Source organism: Cydia amplana, chromosome 6 (genome assembly GCF_948474715.1).
Source record: "Cydia amplana chromosome 6, ilCydAmpl1.1, whole genome shotgun sequence".
In the NCBI taxonomy this organism is placed as follows: domain Eukaryota; kingdom Metazoa; phylum Arthropoda; class Insecta; order Lepidoptera; family Tortricidae; genus Cydia; species Cydia amplana.
In genome coordinates this window covers 9,038,623-9,055,048 of record NC_086074.1, presented here as the reverse complement: position 1 = coordinate 9,055,048, position 16,426 = coordinate 9,038,623, and the positions used below count along the sequence as shown (strand labels likewise).

Sequence of the window (16,426 nt, the reverse complement as noted above, 5' to 3'; positions counted from 1 at the left end):
AGAGATCCTAGTTTTAATATGACATATATATACATATATTCTATAATTATAGGTTTTAATTTGACGGTTATTTTGAAATACCCTTTCAACTTATCATTTGTTAGGTATTTATAAATATTATAATTTGACATTATATAATTATTGGTAGGTATACCTATGTGCATGCGATACAATTTAAGATTTTTTAAGATTAATGTAAAATAATTTCGGCTGTAATTTATTATTATGAAATATAGAATAAACTAAACTAAAGCCACTAATTTTAAATCAAAAGTCCGTTCTGTTTTTTTTAATGAACTGTTTGCGGAGTTGGTTTTGAAAACTCACTGAATTAACAGAACTCCCGGCAATAGGATTAATTTATTAACAGAAGAAACAATATCACAAAATTTAATTGCTTTCTAAAATTGATCAAACTCGGACAAAGTAGACTGATTGATACGGAAAATCATTCTTGAAAATATCCATTTAATTTGTCTTCGTTTCACTTTTAAAGGTATTTATACTGTCCGGAGGCAGTAAAATTTGCAATTAGGCGTGGCCTTCTAAAAGACGGGGTCCGGCATTTTGTGTACCTATTTGCGCTACCATTTTGTTTTGTTACTTAAATAAAACTTCATTTCTATTGCCTTGTCTCTTAAGTTGAACTGAATACTATTATAATGGGTTAAAGAAGCACTGAATAAGTCACCATCATCATACTGTCCGGGCGTTTTTTTTGTCCCCTACACTTTTTTTTCAAATTTGGGATTTTTTATGTTATTTCTACTGAGAATCACAAGCTCTTTCTATCCTAATAGGAGAAAAAAAGTGTCCCAAAATTTCCATACATTTTTCGATCATTCCATTCCGCGACCGCCATACAAAGTCTATGAAAAATGGTGACGTAATGGAAATAAAAACCTTAGGACACTTTTTTTCTCCTATTAGGATAGAAAGAGCTCGAGATTCTGAGTAGAAATAACTTAAAAATCCCAAATTTGAAATAAAAAAGTGTAGGGGACAACAAAAAAAAAACGGCCAGCTGTACGTTATTACGTAATTAAGTATGTTTTATGTTTCTTTTTGTACAATAAAATAAAGTGTTTTACTACTACTACTACTAAAGTTGGTGTCCTTTGCAGTTTGAGCACACTCACGATTTTTGGGGTCATTCTCTATTAAATGGAGATAGAACAAAATTTTGTGCAAATAAAACTTAATTTACCAATAGTACCAATACCTTTATCATAAATGATACAATTCAACCTTTTTTCTGTCTCTTGCAAAACATAAAAGATTAGTACAAAAGAAAAAGTACGTAGTCAAAATTTAACGTGGGTAAAAACAACAGACAGTCTTATCGCTAAAGAGCGATCTTCTGCAGACAATGCTTGTCGAGTTTCCGTACTGATATTGTCACCCAGATTGTATTCATCCCGGCGTACTGTACCTATGGGTACAGTATGGGTGTAGATTGGGCTACACGTGGTAGCATTTGCCAAACTATTTTCTTCTTTACAATAGGTATTCTAACGTTTCTATGAAAACACTATTTTTATAATTATATCTGTTGCCCTATCTACCTTCTAGTATACAGTGTGTAAGTCAAATACGGGCAATAAATTAAACCAGATATAGAATTTACCCGTCTTATCATTAATTAAGATGTTTTTTTAAGTTACACTTAATTATGACCCCGTGATTAATTTTTTCCACATGTACCGAGCAGCAATGTACTGTAAACATTAAGAAACAAGATGATAATGACATTACGAGATACGAGCTTTTCATAATAACTGCCAACAAGCGTTGACAGTTACTTTAAAAAGCTCGTATCCCGTAACGTGTGGTGTATTACATTGCGGGCCGAATTATTTTGTATGGTTATAATTTTCAATGCATTTCTAAGTAAAATCTATCTCAATATACTTTTTAGGTCCTATGCTAACCACCGTTTAAATATTCGCCCGTATTGGATTTACACACTGTATAAGTCAGAGAAATATTATACTAATTATCCAAAAAATTGATCATACTAAAGTAATGAACAATAATAGTGCCGTGCCTCACATTAAGCTAAACAACTTTGTCAGTAGAAAAAAATGTGCGAAATTCAAATTTTCTTTGGGACTATAAGCCTTCACGCCTGCATTTTTTAAACTTGCCGATTTTTTCTAGGTACATCACCTACAAATTTTTATGTAACCCTCGGTGGCCGAGACCGACTCGCACTTGTCCGTTTGTTTAGTTATTTATTTTTATACCTAACATTATATTTAAGGGGAATCTGAAAAGTTTTTGGTATGTTCAAGTAGTCGCTTTATAATGTTGTACGTAGGAATATTTAGTACTCGTACCGTTACGATGTAACGAATAGGTAAGTACTACTCTCAGATCACATCCTGAAATCTTGGTTCAATGTCATACCGATAAGCTACAGTTTATCCTGATAACTGAATGCTCGGGAAAAATAAGATGGGCCTAAAAAAAGATCGTTTAGATTGCTTTAGAAGGATAAAATCGTAGATATTATTATATTTATTTCCTTTACACGGGACACGGAATGGAAGTGTGCACGGAGCCAACCAACACGTGACGACATCTTCTTCCTCGCGTTGCCCCGGCATTTTGCCACGACTCATGGGAGCCTGGGGTCCGCTTGACAACGAATCCCAATTAACGTAGGCTCTAGTTTTTACGAAAGCGACTGCCATCTGACCTTCCAACCCACAGGGGAAACTAGGCCTTATCGTGATCGGACTGATCGGGTGAGCCATTAATTAGTTTTTTTCCAATAAACTGAATTTCTTATTAAAAGGACGTAAGTGCTGCGAAGGTACCTAGGCATTTTGATTATATTTTATTGGCTTTGTTGTATCCTATAAAGGTAAGTACGGGACCCTCCATTATGCGTGGCCCGACAGTCAGTTAGCTGGTTTTTGTTATGATTTACTATTATTACTGATCTTTCCATGTCTTCAGTCAATAACTTTATATTATTTCTGGGCGCATAAAAAAATTAGATAACATCTCTTAATAAAATGTTTTTTTTTTGTATTTGTTACTAATTAATTATAAATAATGCCTGATTTAATTTAAATTTACCTAACAAATATTGATATCAGCATTCAAATACTGAAAATATGTAAATGAAAGAAGTATAAGCTATATAATAATTTTGGTACATAAATAGACAATTATTCATATACATATTAACAACTTGACACTTACATAAAAATACTTTTCACATTCAAATAATAAAAGAACCGAGAAGAGAAAAGACCCGTGCGTGATATATTTCAGCCATCGCTTAGACCAGCGGTCGGCAACCCGCGGCCCGCGGGCCGCATGCGGCCCCTGAACCTGTCACTTGCGGCCCGCGAGCCTCTCTGGTTATTTTGTATGTAATATTGACAAACGACAATGTCTAGTCTATATAGTCATAAATTTAACAAAGTGCGGCCCGCGACAACTTCGTTACCTACTATGTGGCCCTTGGCTGTTAAAAGGTTGCCGACCGCTGGCTTAGACAATGAGTAGATATGACAGAGCGTAGCGGAGCCATTCTGATATCGTGTAGAGGCTTTCATGGGCAATGAGTGGCAGTAATGGCGCATGGAATTACACCTGTAAAGGAAAAGTCGAGGTGAATATTTTTTATGGCATTCTTTTATAAGTATCTATACAACAGACTTACCTGACTTGATACGAGTATTTCTTGTATTTTCTGATTTCGTCTTACTCTCCCTTTAGAATTATTGGTACATATGTACTTTTACTTGGATTATTCGACGTTCATGCCAATATCCTTTCTTCCTATTCGCAATTCTGCACAATTTATTAATTAATTCGTCGCAATCCATTTCCATGGTATTAAATTATGAAGTTTTAACTGAAATATTTAAGTATATATTGGCCCATGGAATTACACCTGTAAAGGAAATGTCGAGGTGAATAATTTTTATAGCATTCTTTTATATCTACTTTTGGTACCAGTATTTAGAAATACCTTATATTTTCTGGTTTCCTCTTAATGTCCCGTTAGAATAACGGTACCTAAGTACTTTACATACTTTTACTTCTCGGTTTTGAAAATATTTCAAAACCTGACGCCACTGGCGTTTTAAAAGAATTCAGTAGGTATAATATAAACAGTTGACTTGCTTTCACTGTTTAACTGGGGTAAATTATGAAGTTTTAACGCAAATTTTTGTTAAGCTGTTAGAAAATGGTAGGTGCCTCCAGGTCCGCGTGATCCGCTACTTTGATGCTGACAGTACAGCAAAGTCGATTAAAACAAAAGTCAGATTGCAGCTTTTGCATTCCTCTTGGGGAGGCACAGCACGAAAACTGTTAGTTATGCAGAGCATCTATTCACGATAAATGAAAGTTTATCACTAAATGTATTGTTATATCCGTTACGTTACAAATTTTCATAGATTTTACAATTATAATACAATTTTCATACAGTAAAACCTACTTTTATTAGTCGTCTATATTAGTAAGTCGTTTCACAGTGTGTAAGTGTGAAATTTAGAGAGGCGGGCATGACTATGTTATGGTTTCATTTGATGGATCTAATTGAAAAATTATACTTTGAGGAGATAATCATAGGTTAACAGTGTTAACACCTACTTTTATGTAAAATGACAACACGCCGTGCGTGACCACCTAATTAATGCTGTTCCAAATTTTCTAATTTTATTGATACCATCATTTAATTATTTTTTATGACACCTTGACTTATATCCCGTGGTTATTCTGAGAAGAAATCAGTACGGCATTTTCTTGGGTAGTGCCGGTTTTTCAGTATGCTTCGAAAACAGCGGTGCCGACAGCACGGCACGGCACGCGGGCCCCGCGGCGCGGCAGTGCGCGCACAGATCGCGGCGCCGCCGCTCGCCAGACGCCGACGCCGCGCCGCGCCTCGCGTACCTGATATACTACATTGATAGCATAACAAGTGTTTACTGTGGCCAATAGTTCGGTAAGTACTTATTTCCTTTTAAAATATGTTCTTACTAGCGCTTGTTATATTCGTATTAATGTGCGTTTTATAAATTCAATTTAAACTACATATTTAAAGACCTACTAAGTAAAATAATTATGTACTTATAGAATCGAAATGGTTTACATAAAAATAACTACTTACATTATTAAATGTAGTTGTTTTATTTTATTTGAAATAAGCTTAGTATATTATTGTTAAATCAAAACACTATACAATTAAAAAATATATTTTTTTAAATTATCAATAATTTAATATTTAAATTTTAAATATAATTTCTGTTAGTGACAAAAATATATTTTCCAGTTCCTTTATATATTCTAGCTGATTTAGGTAAAACTTTAAACTACCTACACTACGTAAATTAATTATTATCGTATTTATCGTACATAACATGTTTGTCGGCACTACAAACGACGCACGCGTGTTTATTTTTAAATTGAAAGAAATAAAGTTTTATTTAGATGCTCTTGATAATTTTATAATCGCCGAAAAGGTGCGAGGAGCTTTTTCTACAAGTTTTTGGACGTGGGCGATATAAACATTGTTATTCAAATTACCTGACTGGGATTCGGAGGTCGGATTTAAAAACTTAAAATAAAAAGGTCGCGATAATTGAATTAGAAATGTCAGAAAAAGAATCGTACAAATTTAGCTGTTATATTAATATTGATTAACTGTATATGTATTTGAAACTGTCTTGGTAGGTACATGATTATTTTTAAAGCGCCTTGCTCAGTCTACGCCTCGGCTAAATTTAAAATCTCTTCTTTATTCAATTTAGATCTAACACACCACGCTGTCAATCAAGCGTTTACAGAATGACGAATGACAAACCGGGAGTGAGCGAGCAAAGTGTGATAGTCAATAATATGTCAACAATCTATGCGTTTTATATTAAGTAATACAATTATTTATTTGGTGTTTATTTACAGTGACTACGTTAGTTTTCTACTAAAACACTTTTGTATGGAGAAAAAATATATAATAAATTTGACATTCACAAGGCTCCCTTTATTCTTGAAATAATAATTTGTGTGGCAAATATGAACTCATTTGCTAATGATTCGGTAATTGCTATAATTTAGTGATCTGCAATAATCTTATACAAACAAAAAACCGATATATTAAAATATCTACCGGCTAGTTTTTTTTACTTATACCTAACTAATAGCCCATAAAAGTGCGATAAATATGTGGTGATACTGCCTGTCGCCCTTTGCCTAAAAACTATTTTGCTTATGAAAAGCACAATTTATCATTGCCAACCGGCAATGATAAATTGAAACTGCGGACATTGTTTTTGTGATTATGCTGTTAAATCTGTAGTAAATGTTTTACCTCCAAGGTTATGCACCCATACAGGCCATACATAATTACAGTACCAATGGAGACGAAATTTGTAGTTTACTTTTCTAAAACTACTAATTATATTCTCAGTATACTAATGCTTGAAAATTACTTCTCCATAACAATCGAGTTAAACAGATTCTTATTAAAGTTCCAAAGGACTTTAACTAAAAGTTCACATTAAATATAGTATACTTGTTACAGACTGCTAACTTGACTTTTTCATTTAGCGGTGCTGTCACAAACGGGTGGGTAAAAACTTAGTTGAACTTAGTTAAACATGCTTTTTAGTGGAGACATTATTTTGCTAACTTTATGAAAATCTCTGCCAATTGCAACAGTATTTACAATACTGTTTCTTCCGGTAAAATAGCAGTAGAAATACCGTGTGTCGACCAATACACCGTCCCACATTCCAGGGACCTCGACCTCGAAGGCTGGGACGTCCGCCGTAGCCATTGATTCGGGTTGCATGTTTGAGCCGTTTGGGGTGGAGACCCTCGGGCTCTGCATGGGGACCCGGAGCACACTCTATATTCAGGGAGCTAGTGAAGTATCTCAGTGATGTCACGGGTGACCAGAGGGCTGGTTCCTTACTTGCCCAACCAATCGGCATCGCCATACAGCGCGGCAATGCCACCAGCCTTCTGGGCACCCACCATCCGGCGCTGAACTAGCCCCCATTTTTTTTACTTGTTAACATGTGTATGTGTGTTTCTGTTTGTTTTATGATAAATAACAAAGGAGTAATGTCGACGCACTTAATTTTACGAAAATGTTCAGTAGAACTTACCTGGCTGACGGGATCCCAATGCCACGTAGGAATCTCTGCTGTTCACCTGGCCCTGGCCCCTATTTCACCACGGCGACAGGTGCAACAATTCCACAAATGTCACTGTTGCTGACGTCACAGGCATCCATGGGCTACGGTTACCGCTTACTATCGGGCGGGCCGTATTCCTGTTTGCCACCATCATTGTATTATTTTAAAGAAACTTTATTATATCGGCAAAAAACAGGTATTTCTCTTTCGAAGTTAATGATGACAATTGTCACACGATTTAATAGAACTTTCAGTAAATCTTGACAGAAAATGAGTTCTGTGTCGGAATTTCGTGACAATTGTCGTGTTTCTTGTGACAATTGTCATTAGCTTCGCAAAATAAGTACTTATTTATAGGCGATATAATGGAGTTTTTTTTTTAATTAATATGTTGGTGGCAAACAAGCACACCGCCCGTCCGATGGTAAGCGGTTACCGTAGTCTATGGAGGCCTGTGACGTCAGTAATAGTGATGTCGACAATTGTCGCACCTGTCACCGTGGTGAAATAGGGACCTGTCGTGACGAAAAGACGTTGTTAATTTAATTACTTCCTGCGCGTCACTTATGTAGCGCCTAATACGCACTTGGTCAAATAGATACATATAATACCTACATCACGCAGGTTAAAACGTATATGATAATTGTTTTTGTGTTACCTGTGTGGTGTTACGTGGTACACACACTTACACAATTACCTATATCAGTCAAATCTTACAAAAAAATCTCCTAAAAAACAATGCGTGATGTAGTTCTGTATTTTTTTGTATGTTATTTGGAGTCCTTGAACGAATGTGAAACTAAGTTTTGCAAGCAAAAAAAAGTGGTGCTCCCTGCGTAATTTGCGTAAAACTGCAAAAATTTTTTTTTTTTTTGCAGTTTTTATTTTAATTATAAGTTTTTGGTCAAAAATACGGTACCTTGCGCGTGACACGCGCTGCTGCGAGTCGTGTATCATAACAAGATTCAAACTATAAAATCTGAACACTGATCCTAATAGGACGGTTTCAAATTAGACATAGTTTCACTCCGCTGTATTTTATTATTTCAGAAACTTGTTAGTAACTTACTTTTACAGCGTTGAATAAAAGAAAAGGAAATATTTCAATATTCTCAGATGGCTTCGCAAGTTTTAATACCAAAGTCAACAATCAGAAAAAAAAATACTTGATACCTAACCGGTATTCTAACCGTCTCGATTTTGGAGATAATAATAATTTAATAAATAATTTATTTTTATCTGATAGCCCCCCATGCCCCCAAGTTAACGGCGTTTGAAAAAAACACGAAGAAAGTTCCATATAACCTCATCAATTCTTATTAACAGATTTATTTGTACGCATTTCTAACTTTCATACGAATTTATATGTTGCAAGAAGAAACAAGCAACTTACTTAATTCTATTTTGCCGAGTTACTTTCTAAATACCTATAATCCGTGGAGTGCGAACATGTTGACTATGACTGCCCCGCCCACGTGCACGTTTATTCTAATTACATATGCGATCAGGTGTATTCTAAAGTTACAGCATTAGCTTTGTTTGTCCCACACCCAATTTGCGTAGAAGTTGACATTAAGCGGCAGGTGATAAGACAGAGGTAGGGGAGCGGGGGGCTTGTTGTAACAGTTTTAGGGAAAAGGCCTGTATTGTCTGAAATATGTATAATTTTATGATTCTGAGTATGGGGGTTTGTAAAGTATTTATCTAAGCACTAATTCCGATTACAAAATAATTTTAAACGTTTACGCATCTTTTACACCAGAGACTTTGAAAAACTGGGAGTCGTTATAACTTACCCCGTATTTTTTTTTCAATACCTGGTCTAAACAGAGCTCGTATGCACATCCACTCGCGGCGGGGCAATGGCGGTGTTTACGTTATTCCTCGAGTTATAAGAAAGTCATTCAGCAAAAAAAAAAATGTTTTTAATTCCCCGTCAAAATTGAGCGTTGCTACTTACCCCTGTTACATTAAGGCCCCGACTCCCCTATTTATATGTTAATAGGTACCCATACTAAATTAATTCCAGGCCTTTGTATTGCAATAATAGGGACCTATTGAAGTATAACGCACAATTGTTCTCTCCTTATTGTAAAATCATACAAATTTCTGCCTTAAACTCACGTTTGATAATAAAATAAAGATTATTCGATATCTCTTTTTTATTAGTCTGCTTTAATTTTATTCAATCCGCACTATATTACCGAGAATGGATTAGATTTGCAAGAGATATGGCGAAATGGCAATCTTTAGTTTAGAGGACGCCTTTATCAAAAGACAAGCTGTTGTTACAAAATCCAATCGTCGGAAAAGAAATACCTAATATTGTTATTACTGTAGAGCATTACTGCGGATACAGTAAATGAACCAAATATTTATAACGCAAATGTACCGTAAAATGGGGTGAGTAGGAATTGCGAGGGCAGTTGGGTTATGAATGGGGAGAGAAGGGATGACAGAGGGGTGATTTGGTTCTTACAGACTACTGCTACGTAAATTATATATTCTAATAACAAATCATGCTATTATAATGTTCATAACCCTAAAGTGTCGATCCAACAATTTTCAAAACTCACCTTAGTAGGAAATCCCTACTCACCCTAACTGCGGGGTGAATTGGGATTTCCTATTATTTCGTATTTATTTTTAAATTTATGAAATGGAACTACACAAAATCATAAAAAATACTAAAATACAAACGACCGGAAGTTATTATGTATAAAAATCAGTTTGCCACATGTAAAAATAAAGTTTTATCGAGGTTTGAATGTCAGTTTTGTCCCTACTCACCCCATTTTACGGTACCTATTTTTAAAATATTGTATTAAATATTGTCTGAGAAAAACACTACATATTAAGGATGACTCACGCTAGACCGGGACGAAAATTCGAGTGAAACTAGACCGGGCCGTGCCCGGGCCGAGGCATCCGACATGTCATTTTCTATGACGGCTGATCGGTGATCACGTGGTGCTTTCCATAGAAACTGGCCGGGTCCGGGCTGGAGCTTCCGGCGCTTCGGTTTCTGTGGAAAGCATCACGTGATCGACGGTCACCTTTCAGAAAATTAAGCTCGGACCCGACCCGGTCTAACGTGAGTCATCCTTAATATGTAGTGTTTTTCTTAAACGTTAATGCTTCAGCAGACATACGGTGTGTATGATTTCGCTTTTGCTGTCTTGGAAAACCTCGCCTAGTCAGTTCTGATCCTTGGCAATAATAGTAGGTAATTAAATCGAGACGAGTCGCGAATTACCTATTCGCACATGTATCCTACGTTTTACATAACATATGGCCCTTTAAATTTTAAACATAGACACGTAAAGTGCTAATTATCGCAATAGTGTAAATTAGCAACGTATGTACTGTAAAAAAACTAATTAAATTTCTAATATTTTAAAAGAACAACGGGTACGAGCTCTGAGTAAATATTCACTCCCGGCAACTGAACTAAAACTGAACGCTGAACGCCCTCCAAAATACAATATAATCAACTCTTTCATTCCACTCTAAATTTATTTTGAGACTTGATGAGTTCCATCTAAAAAAAATTGATGAAAATTGCTTGGAAACTTTCAATAAATATTGACCCGTCGCCTTCATCAACAAATTTGAAAGGCTAGAAGAAGACTGCCACTGTAAACATTTCAGATCGAGCGATCTCTAAAAGCTTTGCATTATATTTTTTCCAAAAAACTTGCAGTAGGTAAACAAAATTGCTTCTTGTCATCACCAGGCATTTTCATACTACAGATGTTAAATAAAAGTAGCAATATCAGTGTTAAGAGTATTAGGTAAGTAAGTAAGTAATTTAGCTATCTTTCTGCAAAAACTATTGCCAATTAAGACGCATATAGGTGTGTATACTGTATCATTTAATTCGTTTACTTACGTGTTTTTTGCTAATAAATATTTCTAATTTTACTTATCATTCTTAAATAACAACAATGACTTTTCCTAATTTTTGGACATTCCGTAAAATATTGTCTGGAGTAGTATCATCAAATACATGTCTTTTTTTACGGTCAGTACGAATAGACTTTTTTATGGGTATAACTAATTCCAATACATCACTGTGCTTTTGGTGCAAAATTAAGCCGATCATTTTTGTAGAGCATTAGGTATTTAAGCAAACTGCACTCTACGAAATTAATTAAGTTATGCATTATGTTTTTGTTGGGTAGGTACTATGTTTAAAAATATGTAGGTATTACCAGTGAGGCTCAATCTCGCGAAATATACATTGACCATATGAAACCGTGTCGTCAAAACTACAGCTTTCTCGTAACTGAATATACTGTAAAGCGGGCGGAGCGGCGGAAAGCGCCGAAATTTTAAAACGTAAAGCCTGTGTAAAGAATACCATTTTGTTCCATTTGGCGTTGAAACTCTAGGTCCATGGGGTCCAAGTGCGCACAAGTTGTTTGCAAGCGTCTGGTTGACGTAACTGGTGACCGACGAGCTGGCGGCTTCCTCGCACAACGTATCAGCATTGCGATACGAGGAGATACCGTCAGTATCATTGGTACCATTGTACCAATACTACAACTACTTAAGGGCCTCAAGGGCTTATTTTAGGCTAGTTATTAATTTAGTTTAGTAGTATCGTAAAATCAGGTAACTTTACTCCACAATTTACAAAAATGGTCCAAATTCAAGTCCCAGTAAAATATGTATAAGTATTTTTCAAATTATGGTGAGTATATACTTATAATATAGAAAGAGCATTATATAGTGTATCGTTAAGAATTAACGTTAAAAACTGGACCATAGTCATACTTAAAACTATAGTTACCTGATTTTACGGTACCACTGTATATACTCGTCATTTGCATTAGGCTCAAAGCGGGATTACTTATATATCTATTATTATCTACCTAATACTTAATGTTTGTGCTATTATTAATCGCTCACGATAAAACATAGATCAATCTCACTCTTACAGTAATAACGTCATACTCGGTCAAGAGCATAGATTAGTATATGTTATTACGTCAAGAGTTCTGTTTTGCACACTTAATGCTCTATTTAGTACCAACCTAGCACCCATAGTACGAGCTTTGCTTAGTTTGGGTGTGGTTTGGGGCTAGGTTGATCTGTGTAAGATGTCCCCCTAATATTTAATATTTATTTATTATTTATTTAGGCCTGTCTGCCGAGTGATCAGGGGATTAATGATAATAATAGTATTACAATGGAAAAAATCGAAATAAACAAACAACAATATTAAATTATCTCATCGAGTATCTCAGTAGAGTTTCTGCAGATTTCTGATGAACTCTTTTGAAATCGAATATATTTGAATAAAATACTGTATATTTCACATCGCAATTCAATTTCACTGACATTTGAAGTTGAATCTTTTTTTTTATATTATAGGATATTCTTACACAGATTGACTAAGTCCCACAGTAAGCTCAAGAAGGCTTGTGGTGTGGGTACTCAGACAACGATATATATAATATACATAAATACATAGAAAACACCCAAGACTCAGGAACAAATATCTGTGTTCATCACACAAATAAATACCCTTACTGGGATTCGAACCCAGGACCGCGGCTTCACAGGCAGGGTCACTACCCACTAGGTCAGACCAGTCGTCAAATCCATTTCAATCAATCTATTTTGTACTACCTACTAAATTGCATCGTTTTTAGGGTTCCGTAGCCAAATGGCAAAAAACGGAACCCTTATAGATTCGTCATGTCTGTCTGTCTGTCTGTCCGTCTGTCCGTCTGTCCGTCTGTCTGTCCGTCCGTATGTCACAGCCACTTTTCTCCGAAACTATAAGAACTATACTGTTGAAACTTGGTAAGTAGATGTATTCTGTGAACCGCATTAAGATTTTCACACAAAAATAGAAAAAAAACAATACATTTTTGGGGTTCCCCATACTTCGAACTGAAACTCAAAAAATTTTTTTTCATCAAACCCATACGTGTGGGGTATCTATGGATAGGTCTTCAAAAATAATATTGAGGTTTCTAATATCATTTTTTTCTAAACTGAATAGTTTGCGCGAGAGACACTTCCAAAGTGGTAAAATGTGTGTCCCCCCCCCTGTAACTTCTAAAATAAGAGAATGATAAAACTAAAAAAAATATATGATGTACATTACCATGTAAACTTCCACCGAAAATTGGTTTGAACGAGATCTAGTAAGTAGTTTTTTTTTTATACGTCATAAATCGCCTAAATACGGAACCCTTCATGGGCGAGTCCGACTCGCACTTGGCCGCTTTTTTTTTAAATTCTATATGGCCTCGTACCTAATATACCTACCTAATATTCGTGACTGTAGATATATAGTTGGTCAAACCAATTTGTCAGTAAATAAGGACATAAAAATCTATACTCATCCTTTTCTTTTGGGTGCTAGTACTAGTGTAAGACAAAGATAGTATGATTCTCTCTGTCTATGTTTGAAATGAGACAGTCCTTTGACAAACTATAGGTATTACTGGTATTAGTGTTACAAATAAAAATCAAATCCCTTTCTAAGTAAAGAGAGCGCTAACAGTCCTCTATTACTAAATCGAAATATAATTTCATATTTTTCATTTCAACGTGAAGAAACAAGACAAATCCGTTAAAAGTTTTCAAAAATTAGCTACTTTGGGAGTTGCCATCCATATTCCATTCTTCCTGGGTTAATTTAAGATCACAATACAAAGAAAGAAAGAAAATACATTTATTTATGCCAAACCATATTATATGTAGTAGGTATGTACTACAATACAATACAAATACTCTTTATTGCACACCTCATTACAGAAAACAATACAAAGAATACAGAAAAGAAGAGGGTAAACAACAGGCGGTCTTATCGCTATTAAAAAGCCCCCGAGATCACTTTGCCTACGTTATTATACATTCTCATGAAAATGTCGCAATCCGAAATCATGTACCTAACATGAGTGCTTTGAGTGCTTACACGTTTTTGGTAAAATAATTGTGTCTAAGTCTATTTTTTCGAACGAACGAAGGTAATCTGGAGTTTGAGTACATACAGTCGATTGTGGGAGCGCATGGCGGGTAACTAAGGCAATTTGGCATACCTACTCTTGTGGGCCGTTGCTTAACAAGTGTCGAATAAACATAGGATGTTTTTTCGACGGGTTTCCCAATTGTTTGCCCGAATTTTCGTTAGTCATAATTCGTTTGGTTCAGAAACGCTTCACTTTTCAGGATTGCCATAAAACAAACCTAACCTAACCTATCTATAGAATAACTTAACGAAAATTCTGTAATATTAACGGTTTCAGTTTTATGACTAATGATAATATGACAAACAATACATTATGACTTAAAACTTTATGAGAAACAACGGGACCCCTTTTTCGAGAGATCTAGTTTGGCTCAGGAATTTGCAAATGGCCGAATGATTTTAGATTTAATTTTGTATTAAGCAGAAACGTCTGCGAACGATGGTGTGTATCAGGATGGCGGGTGTACATCAACATATGGAGCTGCGGTATACGTCAGGAGTTAGTGCTAGCAATGTGCGCCAAAATTGGAGCAATGTGCTCTTTAAACTCCAGAGATATTTAAGAAATAGATGACGCCCGCCATCCTGACGTCAGGTTGGCGGGTGCATTTCCAGATCCAGCCAACGGCTGCCTACTCAAGGGTGAAAGTACTGCCTAAGGTTAGTGCTCGCAATGTGCTTCCACATGTATGAAGCACAATCAAATTCAGAGAGCGGTTAAAGAGAAATATGGAATTGAATAAATATATATATAGACGCCTGCTCATTTTAAATAGCAATATTACATCTTCATTGCAGGCAGTTCAGGCGCACACAAATCATGCAGGCGCTTTACACAAAAAGTGATTAATAACATGATACTGGATACTAAACGCGTCTTAAGTCGATTTTTTTATTTATTATTTTTAATAGACTTGTTACTTATTGAACTTGCGAGAAACACGCAAAAAACTCGTTTTGGTACCGTGAAAACGAACACTCGGTAAAATATTTATATTACTCTACGACCAACTATTACACACATTAAGTATTACTATTGCTTGAAGCTACAACATTTTCTACAAATGTGTCTACGTTAACCCATTCAAGGCCAGCGACTCTGCGTATGTAGGTATTAGTCAAGTGTGCTCAGAGCATAAAAAGGTCAACTACGGCGTTGCGTGAACAAGAGATTTCCTTTGGCAGGATTGGTCCTTAGGACCCAAGGATGGATTTAAGAGGAGCCACCCAGATTTTTGATGCAGGTGGAGGGTGGGGGGGTTTTAAGCGTCTGCGACGTCTGAGGTTAATAAGTTTAGGTTCTAAGTCAAGTTTAGTATAATTTTCAACTAAATCAAAGTTGTAGACATATATTTCATCCAAATCGGTTCAGCGTTTATTGATTCCCCATACCACCCTACACCTTACCTTTCATTTTAAGGGATTTTTTCGGGATAAAAACTATCCTATTCTTTTCCACGAGACTCAAACTATCTCTATACCAAATTTTATCTAAATCGGTTCAGCGGTTATTGAATCCCCATACAAATTTCCACCTCCCTTTTCACACCCTTAAGGGATTATTTTTGAGATTAAAAGTATCTTTGTTCTTCCCTGGGACTCAAGTCATGTCTATACCAAATTTCAACTAAGTAAATTGGTTCAGCGGTTTAAACGTCAAGAGGAATTTAAATAAAAATTCTTCATATTTTATGTGTTTTTACTACGGAATGGTAGAAATATGATATCATAAATGAATTCCGCATCCCCGATTTATAGAAAACGATACCAAACCTAGTAGCTTAAATAATATAGATAACTAGATACATTTTGAGCCCCCCCCTCCCCCTAAAATTTTACACCAAAAATCAAGGTGGCTCCACTTTTTAAATCCATCCTTGGGTCCTAAGGACCAATCCTGCCAAAGGAAATCTCTTGTTCACGCAACGCCGTAGTTGTAGCGCTGGCGGTTCACCAAAAAACGCTGCAAATGGTGTTAAAGGTATGAAAAACGGTACGATTGATCTTTAGGACATTTGAAACAATTTGACCCGAAGCAACAACTAATAAAAACAAAAAGCGGCCAAGTGCGAGTCGGACTCGCCCATGAAGGGTTCCGTATTTAGGCGATTTATGACGTATAAAAAAAAAACTACTTACTAGATCTCGTTCAAACCAATTTTCGGTGGAAGTTTACATGGTAATGTACATCATATATTTTTTTTAGTTTTATCATTCTCTTATTTTAGAAGTTACAGGGGGGGGGACACACATTTTACCACTTTGGAAGTGT

General features: G+C 35.7%; 2 long non-coding RNA genes across 2 annotated transcripts in view; one reads left to right on the top strand and one right to left on the bottom strand.

The window, feature by feature from the left end:
- LOC134648860 (uncharacterized) overlaps nucleotides 1-16,426 on the top strand; it is a 362,135-nt gene that overhangs the window by 236,844 nt on the left and 108,865 nt on the right. The window lies entirely within an intron of this gene.
- LOC134648859 (uncharacterized) overlaps nucleotides 1-16,426 on the bottom strand; it is a 55,112-nt gene that overhangs the window by 38,308 nt on the left and 378 nt on the right. The gene's annotated exons all lie outside the window — the stretch shown is intronic.